Source organism: Monopterus albus, unplaced genomic scaffold (assembly GCF_001952655.1).
Source record: "Monopterus albus unplaced genomic scaffold, M_albus_1.0 scaffold74.1, whole genome shotgun sequence".
In the NCBI taxonomy this organism is placed as follows: Eukaryota; Metazoa; Chordata; class Actinopteri; order Synbranchiformes; family Synbranchidae; genus Monopterus; species Monopterus albus.
In genome coordinates, this window is record NW_018127954.1 from 659,964 (window position 1) to 667,705 (window position 7,742).

The following is a 7,742-nucleotide window of genomic DNA, read 5'->3' on the forward strand; positions in this document are numbered from 1 at the left end:
GGATGACGTTTGTAGATGATAAGGGGTGGAACTGTGCCTGATCCATGACAGATCCATGCACAGCCTCTTACCGTGTGTCACCTGAAGCACATTTGTACATTTCCAGTATTTTTCAGAGCTACGTGCATAAACGCTCCACAGAATCCACCAAAACAATGACAGCTCCCTGGTTCCAACCAGAACAAGGAAAAACAGTTAAAAACACATGTTACGTCAGTGTTACTGTGCATGCAGTTCTTTTGAATGTGTAGCCAGTAATTACCTCTTGTTTATCATTTGTCAAAGTATTGCATCCTACTTTTCCATTTTCAAATGTTTCTGTAGCTTACTCTGTGTGCTTTTTGCACACCAAGCACTTCAAATCCATGAAGGCCCAGTGTAGACAAACGCAAGCCTATTGCAAGCTCCATGCAAAGAGGTACTGTACAGTTAACACATATCACCTTGATATTATGTTACAGTATTATTTTGAGAATTAAAGTGCAATATTCACTATGGTTTTAGATAATGAGAATTGTATGACTAAACAACAAGGGTTCTTGGACAGGCCAGGTTGTTGAGGTCCCATAGAACACCTGGATTCTGGATTCTTTACATGGTGAAGGAGATGTCAAGCTTTCATCCAACCTTTCCTTCATTCTCTGTTGTGACAATACACCCCTGTGGTAGGACTGTTAAAACCCCACATCCCGACTCTGACTTCATGTGATAGGGTGCACCCATATAAAAAAAGCTTGTCCTAAGTGACTGATACAGAGCTGAACAAGTCTAAAGACTGAGGAACTTGAGGAAAAGGAATCAAAAACAAAAGTTAGTATATTGTCACATCCTTCACTGGAATCAAAGACACAAGAGTTCATTTTATAATGAACTGGGTTACATATTCAGATTTGTTGTGACTTAATATTTGCACCAAGTATGTTTTCATCTAGTTATTGATCTAGAAGTGCCAGCTAGGTTGTAATGATTATATACACATTATTCTGTTCCAAGCAATTTCAATTTATTTTGCTAACCTGAGCTCACACTTTGGCTTCAGCTACTTATACGTGTCTGTTACTCTTCCTCAACCTAGACCATTATAGAAGAACATGCCTGAGACCACCCTCAGGTCCCAGGGGTTACAGATCATTTTGATTTCACATGACAAAATCTCTACATGTCCCCCATGTGATTAGAGCCTCCAAAATAAGATGACTATTTTCTAGTCTTTTACTTCTGCCAAGCCAGAAATGATAGTGATTCCAAATGCTAGGGGTAGGTTTTCAGACTATCATGGGAATATTGATTTTCAGTGTAATGGCATTTTTGGGAAAGTGAACTGCCTGGGCCAAGGTTTGCACTCTGTTGTCTAGTTATCACTGCACTTCTGTTCTGTCTCTGACCACAGGCAGACCTTTCTCAAAGTTACACAAACTTAAGTTTGTCTTACTGTCTCCCTGTTCTTTTGTGCTACACTAACTCCATATGATGACTGCAGACAAGCTAGTTCAAATGTTTTGTTTTCACTCTTTTTGTACAAAACCAGACATTCTGGTGAGAAAAAATTGCCTTCAGTGAATCCCCATCCCAAGCTCCTCCTCTCCTGTCATTTTATCAGCTCAATGGAGTAATACGATGCTGTTAAGAGATGGGATTTGTTTGGTTTTCTATGCCAGTCTCTCTCACTGTGTCTGAGTTTCAGCTGTCCTGCTACCGCTCTGTGGGATTTCCACATCTCTCTTGGGACCTCTGCCTCCTGGTGGGGTTGATGTGCTTTTCATATTTTACAAAAATAAAGAGAACTGATGTGTATTTCAGAAGCTTCCCTCTAGGGCTGAGCCGTTCTGCTGAAAACTGAAGAATGGATTGTCAACTTTAACACGCCAGTTTCTGAGGTAAGAAAAAGACCATACCCTTAGGTTTAATGACAGCTCTGTGCAACTCAAGTTCATGATGGGTCAACTTTTTGAGCTTGCCACTGCAGCTTTGTATGTGTCAATATGTGAACACACAAACCACAGCCAGAGAAAGCACACAGGCTTATTTTACAAGTACTGAGTGAGCTAAATGATGCTTCCTTACTGGTGAGGAAATACTACATTGGAGCAAAACGGGCTTTGAAGTCCAATTATCATTTGAAAACAATGTTTGATATACTGTGACCTACCGCCAGCCAGCCTGTGCTGTTACACGCAGTTGAGATTAGAGGTAACTGGGTGTCACAGCAGGAGAATTGCACTCTGCTGCCACCAGTTCTGAATAGAGAAGAGTCTGGTGGCAGCCACCACAGCTACTGCTCTCTCACTGAAAACATCTTTAACATTTGGGTTGATAGAGGCTCTATAACATAATGCTTGTGGGAAAACTGAACCCAAATACATGACAGGAGAGCAGTAGTGAGTTAAAATGTGATTGATTATGAGCAATGCCACTCGGGGGACAGAGCGGCGGACCTGGAGGCAGCACAGAAGAGGCCACGGAATAGAAGATTGGCAACATTTCTGCTAATCTCAAGAGAGTAAATGGCAGAAGAGTATGGAGCTGATGCAGAGATGAGCAAACATTGTAGTGGGGCTGCCCCCTGAAAGTCAACCAGTCAAATCAGTAGTCGAGACCTATCATTTGCCTAGGACTCTTCTAGCCAAACCTTTGTTTTTACTATATGTCAGCCAGTGTGCATTACAATAGAAGGTAGCCACAGCTGGTAGTTTGTCTTCTTCTCCTCATTGGTGTGCCAAGCAGGCAAGTAAGTATGCAAGTGTGTGATCAGTCTCCCCTTGCAGGCAAAGGCAGACCAGGCAGGTGAGAAGGAGTACTCTCCTCCTAGTATGGCATACTACTCCACAGAAAAACTGCTCTTTACAATCAACAGCACTCAGCAGATGAGCTAATAGGCAAGTAGCCGACTAAGCAAACAGGTGAGGGGAAACAGGCAGCACAATTTCCTCAGAAATAACAGGAGAAAAATGCAAGCAAAGCTCCTCTTCAGTGTGCACACAGAAACACACGCCCACACACACCTCTCTCACCAAAGGCAGAGGACACAGACCACAATACAAAATCCATCAATCAAGAATCATTTGAAGATATGACCATAAACACTCACAGGTCCAGTTCAATAGTCCAAAGCAATCTCAAGGCAAACCAAAAGAGACCGAGGCCAACTTACTGATTCAACAAAAGCAGAGGTTTTTTTAAAAAAAAAAAAAAGGGGGGGGGGGGAGCAAAGCAGGGGCCAGAGCAAGATAAAGAAAAATCACTAGAAAACAAAAGCACCAAAACAGGAAATCAGGAAGCAATCATGACATGTTCTTAAAAAAGAATCTTCAATACACAACTTTAACTTTGCTTCCTTTCACTGAGGACAGTAAGCAAAGATGAGGATTGATTTTCTGGTGCATTCCGGGAGCTGAACTTCACTGTCTAATGAACTAAAATTCCCATGCAGGGTCATTATCTACAGTATATGTGGCTACATGCAAGGTCCCAGAGCATACAGTATTCATGGAGCAGGGTCTTTAATTTGATAAAATCAAAGATATGTAGACAAGATAGGGAGAGTGAGGCAGTGACAAGGAAGGGAGACAATGAGGAGTACAGTCAATGGAGCAAGTGAGTGAGGCAGATGTTAAATTATTCTGTTTAGATGTGTGATATCATTTGATCAGGAAATAATATGTCTATTTCCTGCTCCTCCTCCCCTCTGTGGGTACTGTACCACTGTTCCAATGCTACAAGCACAAGCAAGGAGGGACAGAAATAAGAATAAAATCATATTTACTCCTAGTTTGCACTGCTCAGCCCTGGAGAATAAACTGTGGGCTTTTGTTTGAAAGCAAATCTTTAAATTTACAAGAAGATGTGTCCGCCTTTGGAGCCATTTGGAGAAGATTAACATGCAGAGACTTTTCTCTATTTTGTTCAAAACAAACTGCTGAAGAATATTTCATTTTTGATATGACCATGATTTATTTCAACAGATTTGAGTGAGATTAGAGTGAGCTTTTCTACAAATCCACACTTTATACACCTCTCCTTTTTCCATGTATCCCAGTGGTATTTTGTGTTTGCAAACTGCAAACTTTGTACTGTAAAACCTGAATCCAATCTATTTGCAAGCTATTTGTACATGAGGTTTGCAGAGTGGCAAAACCAATATGTGAATAGCAAATGGCCAATTCAGAAATAAACCAACAACCAACCATTCATATTCACAAATGACATGCAGGATCCTCTGATTGGATTCAAAGGTGCCCTGGATTGTGTCATTAGATCACCTCTGTATAATGAGTCACTATTGTTTGTTTGCACACCGGAGAAGGACTACTGCCTGAAACATCTGTGCTTTGTTTGAACAAATTCTTTGATGGAAGTGCTTGTTTATGATCTTGATTTGGAAGGCACTTAGTTGCATCTTGTGTAAGAAATACTGTACAATCATCCCACATATTTTGTTTGATAAACTACAAAATCTTGGCCTTTCTACATCCATCTGATTTTGGATAAAAGACTTTCTCTCAAATGGCCTACGGACAGTCAAACTCAGCCCCCATCTGTCTTCTACCATCACGCTCAGTACCGGTGCACCACAAGGCTGTATGCTGAGTCCAATATTATACTCATTGTATACTCATGACTGCACACCCATCCAACCCTCCAACAATATTATGAAGTTTGAGGGTGAAATTATGGTGGTTGGACTCATCTCAGGGGAAGATGAGACAGCATAAAGAAATGAAATTCATAGTGGTGTTCATTTAACACCACAAAAACCACAAAGCTCATATTGGACTTCAGAAGGAAGTGGAGCACTGAATTGGCCCCTGTTTACATAAATGGGGACTGTGTAGAGATGGTGTATACCTTTAAATTATTGGGGATTCTCATCTCTGACCTTTACTGGTCTGCCAATACAACCTTGGCCGTTATGAAGGCATAGCAGAGACTGCACCCTGGAGAAGAAACTGCTGGTGGCCTTCTATCATGAAGCTGTCAAGAGCATCCTATTGTACTGTCTCAGTATGGCACTTTGGGTGCTCAGCTGTGGACAGGAAAGCTCTACAGCGAATAGTAAAGCCAGTGCAGAAAATCATCGGCTGTTCCCTGACACCCCTGGAAGACAACACCAGCTCCTGCTGCCTTTGTAGAGCTAGAAGCATTATTAAGGGCCCAGCCCATCCTGGACACCACTTGTTTTAACTGTTACTTTCTCACAGACTGTATAGGTCTGCCAAAACACATACATCCAGATTCAGAGAGTTGCTTCCCCAAAGCCATATGCACTATAAACTCAAATATGCACTGAAGGGGCTTCTCTGTTACTGTTCAAAGACATTCAAATACCAAGTGCAATACAATGACACTTTTTTATTACTATACACAACTCATTTTTAATACAGAGCCCTGGAGACCTCTGTGTTTTATGCCTTTTAAATTATCTTATTTATTTTATTTTTTAAATTTATGTTATGCACAGATTGGAGCAGTGCTCCTATTTTTGTTGTTGGCTAAGCTTGCAATGACAATATCTTTGTGATTCTGATTCTGAAAAGAATGGGTCTTCAGGAGAATGTGTGACACTTAAGAGTGATCTATAGCCCCTTTCCCACTGCCCAAAAAAATCCATGTAAATTTGTCGCACCTCGGCTTTTGACGGCAGTGGAAATGCAAATGACCCAGGACAAATGACTCTCCGATCGGCACGCCTCGGCTAGGGAACAATGGGAAAGCCAAACTCAGCTAAATTTGTGAATATACAAAATGACATGTGTCGTCATCACTTCAGCAATGGACAACAAGGAGGTAATGAAGGCTTGTCTCCTCCATTGATAATTTTGGCAATTCTTTGCCGTCTTAGTTATAAATTCCATCTGTCTTCATTCAGCCAATGCTCTAATATGGTTCAGTCTCCACCGAGTGTCTATACTTTGCAAGATGAACAAAAGCTGAAAGTCTCACTAGCTTCCATGCTGCTTTGTTTACAACTCTGTTTACTGATGCAGGTACTTGACAACACCAACATGATGACGTCGAATATGACGCACCAGCGCTGAAACAAGCTTGTCTGCTGGAGAGCCAAGCCGGGTATGTTGGCAATGGGAAAGCCGTCAGAAGCCATGTAAAGGCTGGTTTAGCTGGGTATAAAAAACCCATGTACACACAGCACTTTTGGTGGGAAAGCGGTATTTGAGTTACTTCAGTTAAATTCTGTTCAATTAGTTTTATTTGTATAGTGTCAAGTCATAATAACATCAACAAATAATATCTCAAGGCAATCTACATGGTATGGTCTAATCCTCACAGTATTATTAAGGAAAAAACCCAACAAATCCCCCTTGAACAGGCATTTGGTGACAGCAGGGAGGAAAAACTCCCTTTAATGGAAGAAAACTCCAACAGACCCTGGCTCTGAATATGACAGAACAGTGGGTGATTTGTGGGACAGACTGAACAGCATCATGAAAACTTACAGCCAAAAACTTGCATCTGATTGAGGGCTGCAATGTGTAGCTGGTCTTATTTTATATATTTTTTTTATTGTCAACTAACACCATGAAAGTAACAAAACCAAAAATAAACCAGTTTCCTAATACTTTGTAGCTTTGCCTTTATGCCCACTGGGTCTAACTGAAGACAGAGTAAATCAGTAATTTCCTAAAACACCTGGGCACTGTAGTTTCTGTCAAACATCACTCAAACAGGAGAAATAGTACAATCATATTCCATCCCACATTAATACACATGGAGGGCTAGTGAGTAGCCTATTTAAAGAACCAGGCAGGACTGAGACAAAATAAACTTCATCATGTGTGTGTGTGTGTGTGCTCATGGTAATGAAAAAGCATGTCACCCAGTGCAGCAGTGTTAAACTACAATAACAGTGGTGGCACTATATCCACGAACTGTTTGGACTGTTAGGTCTTTTCATGCTGTTTGCTGACAATAAGAAAAACATGGAATATCAACAAAGCTGATAGAAATCTTAGTTCTTTGGGGGTGAACAGCTGCACAAGTTGATAATGCTAATGGAAATAAAGACAACTCTCTGCATATGCAAAGATAAAGCCATTATTTGTGAAAATCAGTTTACCACATGGGTTTTTTCACTGATCTGAATGTGTGATTGCAGGGATTGCAGCATATGGCACATTTAACGGGTTTAAAGTTATTAATCTTGTATTCAGTTCAGCAAATCTCCTTGAGGGTGCAATTAATTTACATTAGATCCCAGCCTTTCCTCACACAAGACTATTAAGAAAGTTCCAGCTGTTTGTATGATAACACTGTGTTTGATTCCAAGAGGACTGTTCAAAAAACTACTTTCAAACCAAAGGGAATCCTATCAGCAGTCTGCCTTTGCAAACATAAAACCTGAACCTCTGTGTACTAGATTTAACTAGACATGCAGTGTCGCCAGTTTTATTGGAGACACCAGAAAAGTCTTAAGTACAAAAGCAGGTCATTGACTAAGAAAAGGAAGAGAGAGAGGTGGCCCCTTATTCAGAAAGGAACTGAGGCAGCTTGGGAGAAGGTGAAGAGTGGGCCTATAAAAAGGGTTGCACTGAAGAGCGAAGAAAATGGGAGAGAAAGAAAATGGAATGAGGGAAAGAATAAGAGAAGGAGAGAAAAGAGAGGTTCTTTTTAATAGAGCTTTATAAAGAAGCTTTGTGAGTCGCCTCTGTCTGTCTTTCCCACACAGGTCACCACCGAAAGGTTCTCCACTTGAAAAGGAGCTGGTGCTGAATAGACTCGATGTCCAC